The sequence below is a fragment of the Dasypus novemcinctus genome, chromosome 7, assembly GCF_030445035.2.
Source record: "Dasypus novemcinctus isolate mDasNov1 chromosome 7, mDasNov1.1.hap2, whole genome shotgun sequence".
NCBI lineage: Eukaryota > Metazoa > Chordata > Mammalia > Cingulata > Dasypodidae > Dasypus > Dasypus novemcinctus.
The window spans coordinates 26,157,738-26,180,574 of NC_080679.1; the positions used below are offsets into that span (position 1 = coordinate 26,157,738).

Sequence of the window (22,837 nt, forward strand, 5' to 3'; positions counted from 1 at the left end):
CCGCGGCACGGTAAGCTTGATCAGGGGCCCCTTTAGCTGCTTTGCACCAGGTCTCAGCTTCTGCCTCTGGCTGGGGTCCCTGGCTCACCCCCCTTGGGCCGTAGCGACAGAGAGGGTACGAGAAGGCCATGGTCACCAGGGACCGGGCAGAGCCACAATTATGGACCGAGCGCCCTGGCTCCCGGCAGCTCCGGCCAGCACCCGGCACGGCCTGCCAGGCTGGACGGCTGAGGAGTGTCTGGCAGAGCCCGCCGGGGCCAGCTGCTGGGCTCGTTCACCACGCATCCTCCTCCGTCCCCAACCCCTCTCCTCTGAGGCTCCTGCTTTTGGGGTCCCCTGATCCTGCCCTGGAGTTTGGTTTTGGAAGAGAAAACGGAGGCCAAGGAAGAACCAAAGCACAGGAGAGGGACCGGCGTGGCGTGGGGGCGCCGGGCACGGCTCCGGCCTTCACGCCTCCAGCCTGGGTTGGCTGCTTCCTGCTCCCGACTCTGGCCAGGTGGGAGTGGAATTCCTAGGAAGCACTGGGCCCCTGTGGAGCTGGGCTCCCACCTGCCCTCCCTGCTCCTGCCAGCACAGCCCACAGCCTCTCCCTCTGCCCTCTGAGCACCCCCAGACCTCCCAGGTGCGAGAACGGCTGGCCTCCTCCAGAGCAGCCGGTCCAGGGAGCCACCAGGAGTGTGGAGGTGGGAGCGGGCACTTTGGCACCAGGGCATGGTGGGGCGGGGAGGGCAGAGGCGGGTGGGATGGGCCAGGATTGCCCTGGATGCCGGCCAGAGAAGACTTGTTTTTCACACTCAAAACCAACCACCTGGAAAAAAACACAACCAACAACAACAAAAACAACCACCAAACTTTTATTTTTTTAATCTGCAGTTAATGGCCGGTTGGCTGTACATTATTAAACAGACAGCTGGAGATCTGCCAGGGTAGGCTGCTGGAGCCAAGATTTACAGCCTGAACACAATGTTCCTAGGAAAACAGTCACCCTTGGGGTCCCTGGTGAGGAGCACCCACAGGGAGGGGCTCCAGCCGTTGCCGCTCGCCCTGACCGAGCTTCCCGTCCCGGTCATCCTGGAGAGGATGGGGCCATGCTGCCTGGAGCCCAAGCGTCCTTGACCCAGGTCCTGTGGACCCCAAGCGGCGTAGCTCCTCTCACCCCCGGGGGCCCACGCTGCTCTTTCCTTCCTCAGGGGTAAGCGAACAGAGACTCAGTAGACCCTGGGAGCTGAGGTCCCTGCAGCCTCAGGTGGGGCAGGCCGGCGCCCCCTCTCCTGGGGGCCCGTGTGAAGCCGGGGCCTGGGCATGGGGGTGAGAGCTCGGGGGTGCCACCGCCTTCGGGGTTGGGGCTGGTCTGTGCGCGCAGAGGCTGGATGAGCATCCGCCAGGGGTGAGGCGTCTTCCCTGTGCCGGAGGTGGACCAGCAAAGCTCCAAGTCCCTGAGCCTGATGACGCCGGCTCAGTTAGGGGAGTAGCCATGGTCAACGCTGAGGCCTCTGGGCTTCGGTTTCTTTGTTGCGGAAATGGAATTAATAAGGGCCAGGACTCGGAGGGTCCTGGGAGGATTAAGAGGAGTGAAAACCCACAAGACTTCGCTGCCCGGCGTGGTAGAAAGCACTCCAGACGTTGGAGCCAGTTCCATTCAGGGCTGAAGGGCCACACGGGAGGGAGAGGCTAATCATGGCTCTGGGGTGGGAGGGGGTGATGGCTTCTTTGAAGGAGGATCTAACGTGATCGCTGCTCTGTGGGCTCCAGGCTCAGGAGGGTTAAGTAACCTGCCCAAGGCCACACAGCCAGTAAGTGGGGTAGCCCGGCCTCAAACGTGGTTCATGCAACGCCCATGCCTGGGCCCTCTCCCTTCCATGTGGCAGGATGGGGCCAGGCTTCTCTGATTCTTGGATCCCAGGAGGAACAGCCCCTCACTTTACGTGGAGCAACGCGGTTGTTGTTACCCAAAGGAGTGGAAACAAGTCCTCAGGAGGGAAGTCTCACCCTTTATGTAATTTTATTTTATTTTTTAATAAAAAAAAAGTTACATTAAAATAATATGAAGTCCCTATATACCTCCCACCCCCCTCACCCCAGTCCTCCCACCTCAACAACCTCTTCTATGTAATTTTAAAAGGTGGGGATGCAGTGAGGGGGAGCTGAGGAGTGACATTTTGGCAGCTCATTCCCATGGAGCCCAGGCAAGGAGAAAAGGTCAAAAGTAGCTACTGGAGGGGCAGGGTTAGATGTTAAGGATGAGGAACAGTGAGGGCGTGGGTGGGTGAGGGGTGGGTTGAAGGGGCAAGGGGAAGGAAGAGAGAGGCAGGGGTGAGTGAGCCGAAGAGGGAGGCCGTGCAGGCGATCAGAGGACGGGGAAGAGGAGAGGAAGAGCGCGGGGCCGGCAGCGTGGGGGAACCTGGGCCGCTGGGCAGCTCTGGACTTTGGGGATGGGTGCCCAGCCGGGGCCAGTCCCCACGGGGAAGGGTCGTGGGGGGAGGCCAGCTGGCCAGCCCACTGGGGCAGCCGGTGCTCTGCCCCCAGCCTGGTCTCCTTGCCTCCCCAGCAGCAGGCACGGCTACAGGGCAGCTCTGCTGTGGCCAGCACACCCTCCACTGAGGGGCACCGCAGGCCTGGCGCTGGGAAGATGCTGTCCCATCCCCCGATGAATGGGAAGTGGTTTCAGCCCTTTGGAATTCACAGATGAAGGGACAGTGTGTCCTGGGTGCTGGGGGGCATGAAGCTTGGGTCCCTAACTTGGAGGGCGAAGGCTTGCTAAGAAAGGCCATTTGGAGGAGGTGGCTCTTGAGCTCTGTGGAAGAGATCCTTCTATTAGAAGGCACTGGGAAGGCTCTCTGCTGACTCTTCCGTAATAGGCCTGGTGGATGACACTTGGCCTCTCTTTTAAGAATCCCATGGAGCTTTAAGCGATCCATTGCACAACTTGATTGTTAGAAGGACCCAGAATTTATATCCTCCCGCCCCCCACACATACCTCATTCCACTCATTGATGTGGTCCTGTCTCCTGCTCTCTTTTTCCCAAGACAATTCTTCAAGTATTTGATGATGCTTCCTTTCTTTATCATCTGAAATAAAAAATAAAGAGGCCCAAATTCTTTCATCTTTCTTTGTGCTTTCATTCAACAACTATTTATTGAATACCTCCCCCTCTCCTCCTCGGGATGCTCTTTGGTTTATGGAGTCTCAGAAAAGAAGCCAGGATTTCTGATGCTGTCCAAGAAGCATGGAGTAGAGTGGAGCTATCACCTCTTTTGGTCTAGACTCTATACCTCTGTTAATGCCATCAAAAGTGCATGTGCCTTTCAGGGGCTGTCATCTACTACGGTCAGCTGAACTGTATTTCCATTTTCACTAAATCCTAGATCTTTCCCTGCATGAACCTTTAATCCAGGTTTTTGGTAACTTTTGATCCCTGGCACAGGGCTTTATTTTACCTCAAGAGAAATGTTCCCTTGCTAATTCTGGCCCATTTAAAGCCTCAGTTTTGCATTTCAATTCCATTAAGCATTTTAGCTCTTCCTTCTGCCTTTACCCCCCATTTATACTTGGTAAGCCTTCCTCTAAGTTACTGATAAGTATGTTGGACAAGCCAGGGCAGAGGACGGAGCCCTTTGGCAAGTCAGGAAGTTGACATTGATCTATTAATCAACGCCCCTTTGCTTGCTGGCTGGGAATCCACTCAGCTCTCTATCTTGTCTCCAAGAATTTCATCCCAGGTCCTGCCAACACCTTTCTGAAATCCAGATAATCTCGGTCTGGGGGATTCCCCTGGTGGTCCAGCCTAGGAACCTTGTGATGATGGGGTTAGAGTGGTGGCTGTGGCCACGGGAGGGAGGGACCTGGGGCTCCCTGGAAAGATTCAGGCTGAAGCCAGGTCACCCTCCCAGGGGTAGGCTCCAGGGGAAGCCTGCACTGGAGGCAGCTAAAGTCCAAGGTTCCTTCCAGCTTTAAACTTGGCTTCTCATGGGAGCCGAGGGTTGTGTGTACAGTGAACTGGCACTGGCAGCGGCTTTCTGCCAAGGATCAACATCCGCCTAAAAATGAGCTCCCAGGAATTTCCAGGGGACCTTGGAGGCCACCAAATGAGGAGACTGGAGCCAAGAGGGCCTGAGATGTCCTCGGGGCTGGAACCCGAGGCCCTGACTCTCAATCTGAGGCTCTTGCTGCTGGACCCGAGCCCCTCTCCTGGCTGGAAACCATTCGGGCCAGAGGAGGGAGGGCTGCCAGTGTGTGTTTTGGGGACAAGCAGTTGGCAGCTGTTTCCGCATCCTTCCCCAGCCCTTCCAGTCCCCTGCCCTTGGAGTGCAGGACGGATCCGAAGAGTAGGAGGTTGGAAAGTGGAAGACCCGGCAGTTCCCCTCCCCGGGGGAGCATGTGGCACGGGGGTCGCACTCTGGGAGATGCCGGGAATGCATGCAAATGAGATGCAGACAGGGATGCGGGATGCAGGGTGAGCAGGCGTGCCTTGTTCCTGCCTAGTCTGGCCTGAATTTTAAGGATGACAAATAGCAGAGGAAGCCGCCAGAGACCTGGATGGTGGAGCCAGCACCAAGGAGGATGGGAGGGTGCGAGGGGCTCCCCAGGGCAGCAGAGGGTGCGCCGGGTTGGCTCTGGAGGGAGCCCTAGTGCAGAAGACGCAGGTTGACCCTGAGATGGAAGAACTCGTCTAGCTGTAGGAGATGCGGTCAGGGAGGAATGATGCACCCTAAATGTGCAGGCACTGACTGAATGCCGAGGGTGGCCACCAGGACCTGCCCCCAGCCAGGATCCCAGCAGGACTCTGAGGCCCAGAGCACCGCTGTGCCCAAGCGGCCTCTCCCCTCGGGATCTGGGCACATGGCCCCTTCCTCTCTGGGCTGTTCAGCCTAGAAGAGAGTGGGGGTGCTACAGGGGGCAGTTCCAGCCACTGCCCTGGACACAAGTCCTCCCCTGCCCCCCAAGCTCTGTCAGGGGAAGGCTCGGAAAGCTGACCCCTCCCTGCTGGCTGTTTGCAGCCCGACCCTCAGTCCAGCTCAGAGAAGCTCCACGCTTGGTGCTGCGAGAATCTGGCCTCGGGAGAGTGGGGGTCATGGTGATGTCATACTTTCCAGAGAGAGGGCTGGGACCCAGAACCCCCAGTTGTGTCCAGCGGTGACAAAAAGCACGAGGCTCGAGTTGGAAGACGTGGATTCAAATTCTGTCTCTCATCAGCTGCTCTGTGATTTGGGCTGACTCTTACCTGCTCTGAGCCCATCTCTGGGATGAGAATCATCTTCGCTGTCTGGGTTTTAATGGGGGGAGGCCGACTTGGGGAAGCACAGGAAAGCTCTGGCATAGGGTAGGCTCTTAAATATCGCTCTGAATGAAATGGAGGCACAGACGAGGAGCAGCTGGGGCTCGCCCTCCCTGCCCCTGCCCACCTGGTCTCCAGGACTGAGGGGGCCATGGCGCCATCCTCACCGGCCACCAAGGGGCAGTAGGTGTGGCTGAGGGACCAGGACAGCTGGCTTTGGCACTCTTGGACTTTGGCTATCTTTCTCTTGGCTTTATCTTCGCCCTTCCTTTTCTGCATCTCTGTGTCCCTTGTCTCCCTCTCTGTCACGTCCCCCCTCTTGTCCTGGAAGGCCCTAATTCGGCACCTGGCCCCAGCACATGTCACTCATGCTTCCCTGACCCTGGGGCTCCTCGGTGCTATCCTGTCACCCCGACTCGTCTCCTTCCTCTTTCTGGGCTCTGTTTCTGACCTCTCTTTGTCTCAGGCTGTCTCCCCCCACTTTCCTGCCATCCACTTGCTCAGCGTCTGTCTTCATTTAACAAGCACAAGCTGGATGCTTACTGGATGCCAGGCACGGCCTTCTCCTTTCTTGGTTCTTGCTCCTCGCCTCCTTGCTGCCTTCTTCTCTCCCTCCCCCACCCCATCGGCCTCCTGCCCTCCCTTCCCCCAGCTCCACCAGGCTCCAGCGCTGGTATTATTCAGTTTTATGAGAAATCTCCAGGCCTACCCTTGAACGGACCAACCACAACTGGAACCAGATGTGCAGTCCCGCATGAGGGAGTGGGGGGGGGCATGGGTTAGCTTAAGGATGTGGGGAGGGGATTGGGGGAGGTGGGAAACCCTGGAAATCTTGAGCTCTCATTGGCCAGGAGGAGGAGGAGAGGCAGGTTTGGAGGAGGTATGGGGAGAGAGGAAGGGGGCTGAGTAAGCGTCTTGAGAGAGCCCTCTGTGTGTGTGTGTGCACACGTGCGATAGTGGGATTGATGCTGGGGAAAGCTGGGGGTGGATGATGGGCTGTGGGACGGCTCTTGGAAATAAAGAGGAAGACTGCCCTTTTCTTTGAAATCCTCCAGCTTCTTCACTTCCTCTCTGTGTGGTTTCCAGTGACTTGCTGAGTTATGATTCCACATCCAGGTGCTGGAGCTGGCAGGAGAAGAAGCGGTGGTGTTGGGGTGGGGGGATGGAAAGTGCAACCTCCACGGGCTCCCTGAGAACTGCTGGAGGAAGGGGTCTCCCAGAGTCCCCTGGATCTGCCACAGCCCTGGGGGTGAGTTGGGATATCATATCTGTGTATCAGTCTAATACGTTGTCTCCACGTTGTAGCAAAGACAATTTTTCTGTCTGTGATGATATAGCTTTGGAAATAGGAGTCTATGTAATTATCTTGGTACAGCCTTGTGCAGAATTAAGCATTTAAAAATGCCTGTTTATTCTTTTAACCAATCATCCATCCATCCATCCTTCCATCCATCCATCCATCCATCCATACCTTTGTCATTTATTTATTCATTCCACATTTGAGAATCTGCTAGTGCTGACCTCATGCTAGGCATTGGACAATGTAAGGAAGGGATGAATTCCTCTTTGCTCAGCCACTGGAGAGACAGACGTGCCCTCAACCAAGGGTATTCCCAGGCATTAAGATATGAGCAGAACTGAGGGTGCTCAGTGGAGGGGGCAGTGCCTACCATGTGGCGAGGTTGGAACGGGGTCCATGGAGGAGGTGCCTATTGACTTGAGCCCTAATGCTGAGGCGGGGAGAAGAAGCTATGTGATGAGGAAAAGTAAAGTATGGAAGTTAAAGTTGATGCCAGAGCTTGGGAACACAGAGGGATGGAGGGAGAGAGGCAGGGGCCAGATCACAGCGTCCTTGGACGTCCTCCTATGGAGCCTGGACTGGCTATGGTAGGTAGTGGGGTGCCAGGGACTATTTCATGTCACTCATGCTGATGGTGGACATGGGTGGAGGGAGGAGAGGGGGAGGATGGTGCTTCCTGCTGTTGTGGACCTGAGAGCAGGAGGGGGATTCCAATTTTACGAGCTACTTCCCTACCCTACCTCTAGAGCAGACTAGAGAGCTGAAACGGACACTGAATCAGATTCTAACATTCCTCACCTGCCCAGGGCTAATTCAAGTGTTGGGAGGGCTCTTCTTCTGCAGGGGTTTGGGGGTACGGTTAGGCAAGACAAGGCTCTTAGGAGTCACTGGTGCCCCAGAGTTGGGGCTGGTGAGTAGGGAGACTTGGTTCAGGGCTGGGAGGGGGGCTGGAGAGGACGGGCCCGGTTCCCCATGCCATCATCCACCAGTCTCGTGGGCACGTTTGGTTGGGGCCACCTCTGGGCAGTACCCACACTGCCACACTGAGGCTCCTGTCAAGGCTGCTGGGTTTTGAGAGGCTGCAATTTGGGATTATGGGAACTCAGGCTCTTCCTCTCTAGCTGGGAGGAGGTGAGGTCCTCCGTCTTGCCTTGGCTCTAGGGTGGGTGAATGATGCCTCGTCTCTGCCCACCCCCATTTTAGAGTCCCAAGAAGGCACTGCACCTGCTCCCCAAGGGTTTCGCTGTTCCCAACGGGGAGGGAGGCAGCTCTGTAAAGTGTTGACTTCTCCCTGTGGCTCTGGCCCAGATGCCCAAAACCTTTCCGTGGGGCAAGGCTGTTTGTCCTTCCACTGCCACTTTCCTCTTTGCAAAGCTGAGGCCGGGGAGGGGTTTGGCTAAATTAATAAAATTAGTGAATGTCGGAACTGGAAGGGACCTTAAGGACTATGGGGTGCAACCTCATCCTTATAGCAGGGGACCTGCCAAGGGAGCTCTGCTGGGAAGTGGAAGGGCCTTTCGGTCTCAGGATGGGACAGCGGGCAGGAGCTCGGCTCTGGAGACAGCCTGCCCGGGGCTGACCTCCACCTCCACGACGTCCTGTGCGGCCTTCGGCAAGTCATCTAATCCCTCTGAGGTCGCCTTCTTCAGCTGTATTGACAAGGATGATTAAAAGATTAAGTGAGAGACATGTGTCATGTATGTGTTTCATACCTGACATGCAGCAGGTGCCCAACGAAATGATTTCCCCCTTCGCACAAAATAATCCTATCTGCTTCTTCACTGTAATCCTTATATGGTCCTCCAAACTTTTCAATTCACTTTCCCCTAATATTTTTATTATGGAAAATTTCAAACATATAGAGAAGTTGAAAGGATGGTACGGTAAATATCCTAGGGTCCATAGTTAACACTTTGGCATGTTTGCTTAATCATATCTCTTTCCAAACTCTCCATCCCCTCAGTCCATCTCAGTTTTTGGTGCATTTCAAAGAAACCTGAAGCATGCATTTCATTAACTAGAGTTCTATTCACATCACTTTGGAATATATAATCACAAATGTCCTAACCCAGCAGAGAAAAAAAAAGCAGGGGCTGTCATCCCACATTTGATGAACAAAAGAATAGCCGAGGTTCAGAGGTGAGAGCCCTTCAGTCTTGAAATGAGTTGAAAACAGCATAAAACACAATATTCCACAAGAGCTGGGCGTTGTCGTTGTTGTTATTATTATCTCACCAAGCCTCCTTTCCCATCTAGCAGCCCTTTGGCTGTTTCTCGGCAGCTGTGCCTCTTCTATGGAGTCCTGGGTCTCTAGGCATCCTTACTCCTTCCTGCCCCCCAAGTCTTCTAGCCCCTCCCTGTGGGTCTCTGGGGAGGCCAAACTTTCTGGCATACCCTGTCTCTGGGCATCGGTGCCCAGCCTCGGAGCCCGGCCGAGGGGGCTGCGTGCGGGCCGGCGGAGCGCCGCAGGGGTTAAAGGAGGCGGCGGCGGCGGCGGGGCTGGCTGCTGGCTGGCTCCGGGAAGGAGGCGGTGCGCCGGGGGCCTGCCCGCCCGCTAGGCCCGGCAGGGAGGGGAAGGGAGAGCAGCGCCCTCCGCTCAGTTGCTCCCAGCTGTGGCCCTGGGACCAGCTCTGCTCCGCACGCCCCACTCCCCACCTGGACACAGGCTCACTCACTGCCTTCCTCTTGGCAACCAGCTTCTTGCCAGCCACAGCTGCTGCCGCTGCCACTGCCCACCTCCCCTGCCCCGCCGAGCCCCTGAGCTGACACCCACCCCACCCAGGGGGTCCTCGACCGGAAAGGTGAGTGGTGCATGTAGGGCGGAGGAGAAAGCAGCCTGCAGGGCTGTCAGTACTGATGCTGCCAGAACCACCGATCTGGGTGTAAATTAGGGGAAGGTGAGGTCAGCTTCCGAGCCGGCTGTGGTTCTCCGCCGGGATGTCTGGGGTGCGGCTGTCCCAGCTCTGAGACCGGTTAGAAGGAGCGTTGTTTGCTGGAGAAGTGGCCAGCAGCTGGAAGTGGGGAGGGACACACGGACCCAGGAAGCGGGGCAAGGAAGGGGTTGTCGAATCGCCAGGGCTCCCTCCTACCTTTTGCCTATCGCTGTGGAAGGGCGAGGGCCACGAGAGGGGGTGTGTGTTTTTCTCCTCGTTTCTTTCCTGCCACCCCTGGATCACCTCTCCGGGCACCTTCTCTTCTTCCGGGCTTCTCGGACCCTGGCTTCTTCGCGCCTCTTATGGACTCTGCCGCTTGCTCCCACCCCTTGACTCCCAACGGGCTTCGAGGGAGAGGCTGGCAGGCCTGGGAAGGTTGGAGTTGAAAGCACTTTCCCCCGCTCCCCCCGGCTTGGGTCCACACGCCCTTGCCCACGAGCACAGGCTGGCATGAGTGTCCCCTGCTGCCCTCCCCCCACCCCCCACCTGCTCCCACTCCTTCCCCACCCCTCTGGGCAGAAATGGCTAATCCAGGTGGTTAATGAGCAGACACATGCGGCTGCCTTCCACCCCCCACTCCTTCCTCTCTCCCCAGCCCTCATCTCCTTTTCGACCCTCTGGCCCCGCCACCCCTCGGCGAGCTGGAGAGCTAGCCTCAGTGTCTGTCCCCCAATTCGGGACCGGGGCTAGGACTGCCTGCCCAGATGTTGTCAGGCTGGCCACTGTCCTAGAAGAGGAAACTGGGAGGTGGTGGCCAAGGGGGGTGAGATGGAGGGGTGGGGGAGGGTAGGGGCTGGGTGGGGCGGCACTGATTTGGGGAGGGCAGGACAGGCAGTTGTGGGGTGGGGTGAAGAGGGGACCTGGAAACTAGGGTTGCCGAGTCTTTGGTGACAGGCTTTCTCTCCTCGCTGTCCCTGAGCGCCCCTTCCTGGTGGAGCCAGGCAAGTTGGGGAGGGTGTGGGGGGTCCCCCTCCTGAAGCTGTCTGGGTGGGGTGGGGACCGCTGTGGCTTGGACTTGGCCTTAAGCTGCTCCTGCCCCTGCCAGTTGGCGGCTACTGCTGTCTCCCCCACCCCAGCTCTCCTTCAGGACCCCAAAGCTTGCTACAGATGAGCCACCCTCTGCCCTGGCACCTCTGGCCCAGGTGGCGTGGGAAGGGAGGGGCGGACTGGGTTCAGAGTTGGGTGAGAGAGTCCCACACGGGATAAGCCTGGGGATCCTGGCCTGGGGTTGGCCTGGACCCTGCTGTCCGCAGGAGCCAGAGAGCAGGGGCTGGGGTGGGTCTCAGCTCCGTCTTCGGAACTGCTAGAAGCCGGGGAGCCCGGGCTTCTGATCAGGACTGAGCTCTTGGGAGGTGGAGGGGGCGATCTGGGAATGTCTGCTTCCGAACTGCAGGCCTTGGACCCTTCCAGCTCCCCTCCTGTCCCCTCACCCCCCACGTCTTCATAATCCACTTCTCTCAAGATCCTAATTCGCAGTTTCCAACTGGGGCACCTGTGCCCAGGGATTATAAACACAGAGATGCTGGGGGTGGTGCTGGACATGGGTTGCAGGTGGGTTCAGGAAAGGGGTCCTTATTTTGTGACCATCTTCTCGTTTCTCTGACAGACTGTGGCTGGAGCCTTGAAACTTGAGGACCCTTAGTGTCCTGCCTTCACCAAGGTGACAAGTGGCAGAATGGCTCTCTGTTTGGGTGAAGGGAGTGGGACCCCAGCACGGGGAAGCATGGCTCAGTTTGATGAAGGGCCCTCCACCACTCAACCTGGGCCGCATGAGAACGGGCTGCCTTGTAAGGTAGTGAGCTGCTTGTCCTGGAGGGAGTTCAGGCGGAGGCTGGACAACAGCTTGGAAGGATTCCTGAACTGGGCTGTGGTTAGAAGAGCCGACCTTTAAGGTCTCTTGGGATGCTGAGGTCCTGGGATTCTTGGAGTCGGGGACTTCCCTGACACTGGGATGGGGGAGCAGGCATGGCTGTGGGCTCTGGCCTGGGGCGTGGGCACAAGTGGAGGACTCCCGGGGTCCTCCTTCCTCCCCAGTGCGGGGAAACGGAGAGCCTTCTTGCCAGTCTGGCGCTAACGCTCGGCCCTTGCACCCGGGCCCCCACCCCTGCACCCATTGCTCAACCTGTCCACGAGCTCTGCCCCCAGCTGTTTCCTGAGACGCTTCTGAGGCCCTTCCGATTCTTCTGTCGCACTCTGCGCCTTGCCCTGCTGGTTAACCCTGTGCAGGCCGGGGCGGACCTGTGGGCTACGTGACACGGGGTGGAGGGAGGGCAGAGCGGCCCCACGGCCCTCGCCCCCGCCTGCCTGCGCGGTTAGAGCCCGTGCCCCTGGGTGAGGGGCCCACTGGCCCCAGCGTGCTGGGCAAAAGGGTGGGTGCTCAGGTTGGGCCTGTCCAGCCTTCCTGGAGATGGTGGGCAGAGGCTCTGTGCTGAGGCCTGAGATACAGAAAAACCTGGGGCCGCGGTCTCTTCTGAGCCTCAGTTTCCAAAATCGTAAAATAAAACTGGGTTGTCAGGGTTTCCTGGAGTGGCTTGTGTAACTAGCAGTGGGGGGTACAAGCCAAGGGCGTTGTTCTTGAGGGCCTCTCAGGTGGCTTTACCTGCTCTCAGCCGCCTCTCCAAACCCGTTTGCCTGTGGACAGTGAGAGGGCGGGGGTGGGTGGGGTGGAAGAGCCTTCTGAAAACCAAGCGTGATGGGAGCGTCCGGGTGGGCTGGGGACCCACCCTGGGGTCTGTCCTTCCTATTCCAGGTCCCCCCTCCTCCAATCTGGGTAGACCCCCGTTCGGTCCTGGCCAAAAGGGATTTGGTTCTCATCTGAAGGGAAGTCCTTTCCTATGTCTAACGTTGGTCCTAAATCTTGAGCAAGAGACTAGATGAGTCTGCTTAATTAGGGCCTTTTCCCTCTGGTTCCCAAGACACCCAGTGAGGGAGGGAGGGGCGTGTGGGGAAGGAATGCAAGATGCTGAGTGTGCTCTTGGCCACCAGCAGGCAGGGCCAGAGCGGGGGTGGCGGGCGAAGGCTCCCTGCTGGAGGCACTTCTGGCTTCTTGGCTTATTTCTGGGGCTACAAGTCTCTTTGACCCCAGAAAGGGAAACTGAGACCCAGTCGAGGGGTATGGTGGCAAGAGTAGACAGGGAAGCCTTCCAGGTCTGGACTCTGAAAATAGCAAATCAGAAATGGGTGTGGCTGGGGGAGGGGGGGAGGATGGTTTTTGGAGGATGGGGGAGGCGATGGGGGAAGAACTGGCTTTGACTTTGTCCCCATCACCCTCCCCAGTCGCCTCTGCTTTGTGGCTGGCTGGCTCTTCGCTTTCCCTGGAGCTATTAGGTGTGCAGAGGTGTGGGCTCAAGCCAGCTGGAACGAGGGCGGGGGGCAGGGTTACCAGCCCTGCAGGCTGCACCCCACCTCCCCGGGTGCCCCTCCATTATGCGAGGTCACACTCGTTCCTTCTCTCCTTGAGCCCGAAGCACTTTCCCAGCCCGAGGCTGGATTCCCAGGGTGTCAGGTCCCGGCTGCCCCTACCCAGTTCGGTGGCCTTGGCCATCTTCCTACTTGTTCCGCCTTGGTTTCCCTCCAGGGAGGGTGGCTGGTCTGGTCTCCCCATGGAGTTGGAACTCGTGGGGGGGTGGTGGTGGAAGGTGGGTCCAGGCCTGTCCCTGGCACTGCCTCCTCCAGGGCCAGTCTGGGCTCTGTAGTCCCTGCCTTTTTAGGGACGGAAGCCTGTAGCTCAGGCCTGGGTGTGGGAGGCAGGAGGGTGGCGTCCGGGAAGATGAGGGAGGATGGGGGGGGGGGTCACAGGAGCGCCTGGTGGAATTCTTGTCCTTCTGCCACTATGAGGGTCCCACCTCTTGTTTGGGTTCACTGGGAGGCAGAAAATGTGGTGCTGGCGCCAGCCTGCCAGGCTTGGACCGTGCCGACCCCATTTATTAGCTGTGTGGCCTTGGCCATGACCGAGCCCCTCTGAGCCTCAGTTTCCTCATCTGTGAGGTGGAAGAATAATAACTGCTTCATGGCATTGTCATGGGGCTCGAATGAGTTCATTTCTTTAAAGTACTTAGAACAGTACCTGGCGCGTAGCGAGTGCTCGGTAAGCGTCAGCAATCAACGCTCGTACTGCAGTTGCTGCCGTTCTCCCCTGGGCCCGGCGTCTCGGTGGTGGTGGTTCCATCTCTACGATGAGGAGGATGGCGGCCCGAGGGTGGAGAAGGTGGTGGTATCCTAGCGCCAGAGCCCCGAGCATCTTCTCCCGCGCCCCTCGTGCCATCTCTCCGAGACCTCGTCTGCCCAGGCAGCGGAGGCTGGTCTGTGCTTATGGAGGATGCTGAGAAGGTTGCCATCCACTGTGAACAAGATGCGTTATTATAAAGAGAAAGTTGCCATCCACTGTAAACAAGATGCATTATTATAAACCAGCCTAAGCTTCCCTTCTTGGATGCCATTCCATCCCGTGGCGAGAGTTACTGAATCAGAGAGTCCCAGGCCTGGCAAGGACCCGACCTGGCCTCCCAGCAGGATACTCTGAACAATGGGCTACACCCAGTAGGGGTGGCATCTAAAGTGGGACCCCCAAATAACTGCTGCCAATTCCTGTGTCCTCTACCTTTCTAGGTCTCCCTGAAGTCTAACCTGCATCCCTCCTGCTGCAACTCCCTTGTCCCACCCTCCCTGGTAAGGGGAGACGACCATGCCCAGCCCTTCCTTCATGCCATATAAGCTGGGAGCTTTGAAACCGTGGTAAGGAGGGCTCCTGGCTGCACTCCCCCCACCCCCTTCCAGGCCTCGGCCCTCTCCGGGGTCCTCTGCTTTCCGGTGCCCCTGACATTCCTCATTAGCAGGGGTCAGCCCTCAAGGCCTGCCAAGCCACACTCTCCACCCAGCTCTGGTTCCCACCCAGGGAGGCTGGGGTTGCTTCGGGTCGGGGGTGAGCTCCATTTCCGCACCCCTGGCCCGCCCAGTTGCAGCTGCAAAAGGCATTAAGTTTTTTTGTGTGTGTTTGAAGAAAGAATGGGCTTGAGTTGATGATGATGACAGCTGGGGAAGGTTCCTGAGCTCAGCCCTGCCCTGTCTTGCCCCCTGCTCACCTCTGCCCCCTTTCTAGACCATTGCTTGTCTTGAAGTGGGCCTCACCTTTGACTCTTGGCCAGCTCTGAGCCAGAAGGTCTAGAATGACCCATTATGGGGAGCAACCTGTGTGTTCCGCCCTGGGCTTGGTGCTGGGGTGCGGGTGGTGGGGTGAGGCTGAGGACCTCCAGCGAGCACAGCTGAGCCTAGCCCTGGCTCTGTCCCTGGGCTCTGGACAGCTCCCTTCCCGCCCTGGGCCTCAGGGTTCGCACCTGTAAAACCAAGGACTGGAGCGCCGACAGGCTTGAAGAGTCTGCGTCCCTCTCCCCACCGGAGCCTTGCCTGGTTCCAGACTGCAAATTTCACCTTGAATTGACCTTGCTTCCCTCTCCCGCCCTGCCCCCACCCCTGGCAGTCACTGGCAGGAAGTCCTGCTGATTAGGGCCCTAATCACTGGCTGAGACTCCCAGAAACAGCCTTGCTGGTTGAGCAGAGGGGCCGTCGAGCCAGGAAGGGGAGCAGGCATGGGGAGAAGGCCCCACCAGCTGGGCTGCGGCGGGGGCCATGGACGCCTGCCTGAGAGTGGGGGCGGAAGAGATGGGTTGGAGCCCAGGTCAGCTCCTTGGGCCAGGGGCACTGCCCGTGTGCTCACTGGAGGCTGTGGACAGTGGCTGAGCCCGACTGGGCACACAGGGCCCCCTGATTGTTTGCTTGAAAAATCGTTCTGAGCGTCCACCTTATGCCAGGCATGGTACAAGGTGTGGTGCTGGAATGGCCAGGGAGGCAAGGTCTAGTGGGAGACGGAGGGGGTAGGCAGAGGAGTCTGCCAAATGCAGAGGGTTCCAGCAGGAAGCAGTTCACATGTGCTGGCGGAGCGGAGAGAGCTTTGGAGAAGAGGTACCATTTGAGATGGGATTTGAAGGTTGAGATGCAGCAGTGCAGGCGGGAAAAGGCATGTGCAAGGGCCCAGTGGCATGCATGGAGGAACAGATAACATCATGGTACCAGCCCTGTGTCAGAGGTGGACGAGCTTGGGTGTCCTAGCTCCACTGCTACTAGCTACGTGTCCTTGGACTGAGACTCAGTGTCTGTAAAATGGGGTTAATATACCCATGTCACAGTGTTATGGTGGGGGGTGCAATGAGCTAGCACTTGTAAAGTGTCCAGCACAGAGCCTGGCACAGCACAAGCCCACTCTAAGTGGGAACTTAAAAATGGCATGTGTGGGAAAGGGTGGCTTTGGGGAGAGGCTGATGGTGTCGTTTGGGGCTTAGCTGGGGGCAATTTTCTGGACCAGGTTAAAGAAGGGAGCTGCAGAGGTCTTTAACATAGGAAAATATGATGAGATTATTTTGGAAAGTGCTTTGGGCAGCTGTGAAGGCTGTACTGGGCTGTGGGAGCCTGGGGACACAAGCCAAGACCTGGGTCCCCTGAGTCCTGATTCAAATTCCTTCACCCCAGGGCTGGGTGGTCCTTGCTTGAGTTACTTTCTATCTCCGGGTTTCTTTCCTGTGTGCTGCCCTTGCTCTGAGGCCGAGCTGGCACTGGAAATCTCCTTCCTGGGAGATCCTCAGGCGGGGAGAGAGAGCCCTCCTTGGCAAGGCTTCCCCCACGAGCCTGGAATGGAAGGGTTGCAGCAGGCAGGAATGAGGGTAGACCACAGGGAGATCATCTTTCTAAGGAACCAAGAGAGGGTCCTTCTGGGGACCTCTTTCGCCACCGGCCTGGCACGCAGTAGGTCTTCAATGTTGAATGAATGAATGAATGAGTGAACAGGAGTATTCCCTAGTGAGGGTGGAGGAGCCCACCTACTCATTAGTGACAGTGCCTGGTTAGACGGCACGTGACCTGGTGAGTATCAGGACAGGGGCTGCTTCTGCAGGGCCAGGAGGAGTGTTGAGTATGTTCTAGGCCAGGTGTCTGGTCTGGAGCATGCTCAGCGACTGTGCATTGAAGGAGGAGCAAGAATTTCACAGCTTTATCTTCCTGGAGCGAAGGTGCCTCCCAAGGTAGTGTGGCGTGTGGGCTTGGATCACAGCTTCTGTGGCCACCCCAACTGGAAAGGAATCTTGATTGCCCTTCTTTCTAACTATGACCTCGGACAGCTTACTTATGCTGCCAGTGCCTCAGTTTACTCGTCTGCCAGATGGGGAAAAGAACGAGAATGGCGTCTGCGTGTGCTACGTGCCTGTGACCCGTGGTCATGGCTGTTGCTGTGTTGCAGATACTCTGATTGGGGGAGGAGGTGGGGACCTCTTGGCGGGGGTGAGCGCAGCTGCCCTTTGGGGGATGGGAGAGCCCAAGAGTTAGCTGAGGCTCGCCTGGAGGCCTGGAAGGAATTTGCCAGCGGCTCATGAGCTGCCTCCGTTCCTCACATGGGGCTCTGGTGCTGCAGCCCGCTGAGCTGAGCGTGGGAGCGGAGGCTGCAGCTAGGCTGGGATTCCGGGCGGGAACCCAGGGAGAGCCAGGGCGAGGGAGGGGGAGAGGAGAGGTGAGCAGAGAGGAGGCCAGGACTCTCTCAGTCTCCCAGCTGGGACCCCAGGAATTCCTCCCCTCATCTCCTGCCAGAAGGCCTGGCCTTTTCAGAGGTCATTTGGTCCTCTTCAGAGGTCATTTGGTCCATCTCTCTGCCTCCTGGGCAGACTGTTCGGAGTTTGTGGCTGGAAGCCTGATGCCCCTTCACTGTTAGAAAGCCATTCTTCTGCACTAACATCCTTCCCTTCCTTGTCTTGCCTTCAGATCTCCCCATCTCCAGTGTTGCAGGATTAACAGCTGCTTCGCAACAGGAGGGAGAGAGGGTAGACTTCAGGGGCTGGTTCCCGGAATAGCCAGTGACTGGGGGGTCAGGTGGCTTGTTTCTAGTCCCCCTTTGGCACTGTGTGACCTTGGGAAAATCACTGCCCTCTCTGGGCTTTGGTTTCCTCATTTGTGAAATGAAAGGTCTGCCTTCGATGCATTCTCTCTTTCCATGCAAAGCGCTGGAATTCTACAGCTTCATGGATCTTTCCAAACAGGTAGGCTCTTACCTGAGTGTCGTTGGAGCGGCTTTTGTGCGTGGAGGGTGTAGAGGCTTCAGGCTGCTGCTGGGAAGCCAGGTTGATGCTGGGAACGTGCCTTCTGGCCCTGGGACCGGAAGCTTCTCACTGTCCAGTGACCTCTTCTCCAGGCAGCTTCGTTTCTTGGAACAGAGCACAGGGCCACAGCAGTCCGCGGGGAGGAGGCCAGAATCAACCTAGTCTCTGTCCCGGTGACTCAGGTGGGGATACGCTGGCAGGATTTGAGCAAGTGCAGTGAGGGAGGGAACAGGGCAGATCCGTTAGCTCCCCTTTGGCCGCCCTAAGGGGAAGTGATGAGCTGGGGCAGGGTGCAGAGGCAAAGTGAGTAACTGTTGTGAGTAATGGCTCAGTGAATCTGCTGGGCAGGTGGCTTCTAGACTGTGCACAGCTGTCTGGAACCCCAGAAGCTGCCCGGGACGCCCAGCCACTGAGTCATGGTGCCTCGCTCCCCCGGCTCTGCCCTTTTTAGGAGCTGGGGGTCTGGGCCGGCAGGGCTCGTTGGCCATGCCCCTGCCCACTTCAGGACAACCTCTCGAGACCTCCTCTCTTCATCTGTGTCTTCACATTCCCCAGAAACCATAGCTGCCCTTGTCTTGTCTTCTAAGCATCCGGGAGACTTGGTTTCCCTGAAGGAGCATAGCATTTGTAGTGTGGCTCTCCTGGGTGGGGGCCCCAGCTCAGCCATGCGTAGCTGTGTGACCTTCTGAGTTTCGGTGGCCTCATCTGATCAAAGGAGCTATTGCCTGTTGCACATGTTGTTGTGAGGATTAAATGTAATACTTTTGGGACGGTACACCAGAGTTTAAATAATTTGGTTATCCCACAAACCCTCAATTCTGTTTTCCTCTCAGCACCTTCACCCCATAAAATTCCTGCTCCCATGCCTTCATCCCATAATTGTCAGGTTGTTTGTTCTCCGGATGAGCTCCGCCCCATGTGTGTCTGCCCCTCCCATCTCTGACTCCTCCCACCCAGTGTCCACCCCTGGTGCTGCATCCCCCAACCTCTCTTCTGGGATGCGCAGGAGCCCGGATGGGCTGGCTGGTCCCAGGGGGAATATGTTGCTTTCCCAGGTCCCAGTGGGCACTTTGAAAGGACACCCTCGGGGATGTGGTCTTCTTCTGAGACCTTGGGCTCCTCTTGTACCCCGAATCCTGCTGGTTCGACCTCTCCTCTCCTCCAGTCCGTTCACAGCCCTCTGGTTCCCTGAAAGCAGCTGTGCTCGGCCACGTACCCTGCCCCACCGGTGACCCGTTGGGGGCTGGGGTACTTCTGTCTGTACGTCTCTGCTGGGGGGGTGCGGCGGGGAGCATCAGGGAGTGACTTTGTGTCTGGCCCTGGCCCTGGCCTGGCTGCGTCCTCCACGTGTGCCGCGGGAGGTTCTGACGAGCTGTGTGCACGCCCAGCGGCAGTGCCTCCCGGCCTCCTGGCCCTGCCTGATGTGAGCTTTCTCTGTCCGTTTAAAGTCTGCCCCTGTTTTCTGAGCTAGACAGAGCCCGGTCTTCCGCTACCCCCCTTCCCTGCACACCCCGCCCCCCTTCCCCCCAGACCTGGCTTCAGATGCGTGCATCTCCGAGGTCCTCCCAGGAACGAGGAAACGTTGCGGGGGTGGGGGGCGGGGGTGGATATGCGTCAGATGGAGCTGAACAATGCTGGTGACAGCCAGGCCTCCTCTGGCCTTCAGAGCTGGCCGCGGGTCAAGTCTCTGCCGCCGGCTAATTGGGAGTCAGAGGGGGCTTCCTGCGACTCGCGGCAGATGGATTTAAAGGAGCAACACGGAGCTGGGCTGCCCTGGCACTTGGTGCAGCCGGGCCCAGCAGAGCAGGTGGGGTCCAGGGCACAGCCCCTGCCCTGCTCTGAGTGTGCCTCCCGTGGCTGGCATCTGTGGCCCAGGAGTTTTCCACATGAGTGAATTTTCAGATAACTGAAGCTTGTGTCATGTAAAAATTAAAGCTCAGAAGGGAAGGTGGATTTTTTAAAATTGGGACTCTCACTGCATTTTATTATTCTGTTCTGAGCTCTCTTTGACTTAAGGCAGATGGGGACCTTGGCCATCACCTACCTTCTCTCATTCTTTTGCTGTACCTCAGTTTCTCCCTCTGTAAAATGGGGATAAGAATAGAACCTACCTGGGGGTGGTGGTGATAAGGATGAAATGAGTTAGACACTTAAAAACCTTGGACCTGTGCCTGGCACATTTATTACTCTATAAATGAAGGAAGCCGAGGCACAGGGAGGTAAAACGAGCAACCCCAGGCGCAAATAGAAGGGAACTCATGCTGGCTGAGCATGCCTTACATTCTGGACATTTTTCCCATCTCAGTGGGCTTCACATAGTATTCTCAGCCACTCTACAGAGTAGACCTCAACATTCCATTTTACAGACAAGGAAACTGAGGCCCAGCAAGGTTAAATGAGGTCACAGGAACTGCTCTGTGGCAAAACTGGTCGTTGAGCCCATCACTGCCTTCCAGCCCAGGGCTTTTTCTCTCCCACTTCTTGCCCTTTAGTTGGAAACTCGTGGCCTCTTGGTGTATTCAGGAATTTGGAAACTAAGCTCCCCAGACAGAAGGTCTTAAACTCTTTCAGAGCCAGAGCTGCTCCCAGGGCCCGGGCTTTGGTTAGGCGCAGGGCTGTCTGGAGATGGGCGGTGAGACAGAAGAGCCTTTGGGGGGTCCAGGGAACATAAGGGCCCCCAATGGACTTGGAGGATACAGATTTTTCTCCTGATAACAGGTGGTTGTGTTTGGTTTACACCCTGTTCCTTCTTTCGGCAATTCTTACACTCTTAAAAAGGGAGGTGGGTAGACACTGGGAGGGACTTCCTGACCTTCGGCAGGTTAACGGTATGGGCGTCTCAGGGTGCCTGAGGAAGCAATGGCAATGTAAGACATTTCTTCAAATCTGAGCTGTCTCTTTTTACCTTTTAATGCTTCTGAAATGGGAAGGCACCTTGGCAGTTGATGTGTGCATTTAGGGAGGCCTTTCCTCCCCCCAAAAGCTATTGTCAGGTGGATGATGTGCCACACTGTCCTCGAAACAAGGAGGCAGGGGAGGGACACTTGCTGTTTGTGAGGATGTGTCGGTGTGCGGGGGGAGGCCTGCTAGCTGTTGTCCTGGCCCGAAGCAGACGATGACCTGGTTTAAGAAGGCAGGGGACCCTCTGACGTCTGGGTGGGCCAGAGCGTGGCCCCCAGCCCTGGGCGTCTGTGCTGGGGGCCCGGCTGGGTCCCGTCCTCTCCCGTGTGGCCCATGGCTGGCTGGTGGGCGTTCCTCAGAAGTCCCTGAGACCTTCGGCTTCTTGGGTTTTCCCATTGCTCCTAGATTCTGTTCCCATGCACTCTTCCTGCCTTGCTGTCCTAGCACAGCTTAGGGTCAGAGACTTCTGTCCCCTAAAGTTCTCGTCTAGGGACAGCAACCCTCAGTGGGGGATGGGAGGGTGGCGTGGGCAGCCTCCCTTGGGGTGTAGTTCCTGGAAAAACAGATGGACTTGAATCCCAGTGAAATAAGAGCCCTCATCACTGCTCCGTTAGGGCAGTTCCTGGGCTGTTTTCTGATTCTCTGTTTACATGCTTGTCTCCTCCACTGGGCCACAAGCTCCCCTCCCAGGCAGGGGCCTTTCTTCTTTATCTCTGGCTCCCAAGCCCGAGTTCCATGCTAGACCTGGCACCAAGGAGGGGCACAGCAAATGCTGTCGGATGAAGGCCTGGTATTCTCCCCCTGCCTGTCACCTCCCCGCTCTTGGTTCCACCAGAACCTTAACCACAGACCACAGCCCTTTCCTTGACCAGGTTCTTCCAGGAACTTCCTAGAAGCTGTGTTTTGGTGCTGCGAGTGGCTGCCAGAGGCCACGTCACCCGGCCCCCGGCTTCAGACGGAGCAGCCCTTCTGACCTGGAAGGAGGGGTGGGCGCTCCTCTGCTCCTCGGCTCTCAGGAGAGGGCAACTCTGGACCTGCGTTTCTAGCTGCCGGCTCCACGGAGGCCCTACTTCCTCTGGGTCCCGGGCAGGGCACCTTGGTGATGTCCATGCCTCTGCCTTCTTGGGTTCCCTTGACGCTCCCTCACTAGCCCCTTTCCCCTGAGGCCTGCCCCAGCTCAGGACTCCCCTCCGCCCCCCTCCCCTGGCCCATGCTCTCTCTCACCGCTGTGGGACCCCAGCCTCAACCCAGCCCTGTAGGTCACACACAGCAGGTCAGCAGCCGCTGCGGGGACCTGCTGTCTCCATCTGGCTATGAACCATCTGGTCCCCACCCTGCTCCCCATCCCTGGCAGCACCCTGGCCCAGTCCACCTCAGAGGCCTCTTCCTGCGTCCCCCAGCTGGGCAGGGTGGTCAGGCTTGGGGGGGGGCAGAGGTGCTTGGGCACAGCCAGAGCAGAGTCCTGGTTCCATTCCTGCTGGCTGTGGGGCCCTGGGCTGAGCTCGAGGCCTGTCGGCCTTGCTTCCTCACCTGTCCAGCGGGGCCCATGATCCCTGCCTCCGAGCACTGAGTGCTGACCCTAAGCGAACCTAAACCGAAGCCGCTTTCCTCTTGCTGGAGAAAGTTTGGAGGTGGAGAGGTGGGAATTTGAGATTGAGAGGGAGACCCAGCCAGGTCCCCGAGGGCCTTGACAGCCATATTAGGGCATTTGGACTTTGTCCCGAGAGGCTAGGAGCCACTGGAGGGCTCTAGGCAGGGGAGAGATGCGGCTGGGTGTACCATCTAGAAATAGTTGCCCGGCTGATGAGTGAAGAAGGGATTGGAGGGAGGCAAAAGGACAAGGAACTGGGTGCTAGGAGGCCGTTGTGATGATTGATTCTATGTTTGGGGGGCTGGGCTAGGAGGGGGCTCAGAGAGATGTTTAGGGGAGGAATGGACCAGGCTTGGTGGGAGGGAGGGGGGAGGGAGGAGGCAAAGAGGACCCTCAAGTTTCTGGCTTGAGCAGCTTGGGGTGCCGGGTGGGGGTTGTCACTGGCCGAGCTGGGGAGCCCAAGCGGAGGCAGAAGTGGGGACAGGACCGTGAGCCCAGGATGCTGACCGGGGGGTCCTGGGCCCAGCCCTGCCCTCTCGCTCCCGCGGCACCTCCCTCTGGCACTGCGTGGCCGGCCCCTGTCCCCGGCTGCTGCCTCTTGTGCCCCCCGGCTTGCTCCCTGGGGCTCCCAGGTCTGGCACCCAGCAGCACTTGGTACTTGGTGCAGGTTTGCTGAGCCCGGCCTCTCTGATTCCTCTGCC

The 22,837-nt window shown here is 57.8% G+C and overlaps 1 protein-coding gene and 1 long non-coding RNA gene across 30 annotated transcripts in view; one reads left to right on the top strand and one right to left on the bottom strand.

The window, feature by feature from the left end:
- Positions 1–22,837, top strand: part of TNS1 (tensin 1) — a 216,761-nt gene that overhangs the window by 71,879 nt on the left and 122,045 nt on the right. For 7 of the 29 annotated variants that reach the window (XM_058300156.2, XM_058300148.2, XM_058300149.2 and 4 more), the window contains exon 1: positions 9,167–9,377. The exons of 19 other annotated variants lie outside the window; for them this stretch is intronic. The gene's annotated coding sequence lies outside the window, so the exon portion shown is untranslated. Of the gene's footprint in view, positions 1–9,138; positions 9,378–14,117; positions 14,244–22,837 lie in introns of those variants that run through there. 3 more of the 29 variants (XM_058300154.2, XM_058300155.2, XM_071216129.1) reach the window with 3 other exon arrangements.
- LOC131279131 (uncharacterized) lies at positions 2,988–9,876 on the bottom strand. Its single transcript, XR_009186468.2, has 3 exons — positions 9,666–9,876; positions 8,157–8,225; positions 2,988–3,069 (listed from the first exon to the last, which is right to left on the bottom strand). It is a non-coding gene; the product is annotated as an uncharacterized lncRNA (long non-coding RNA).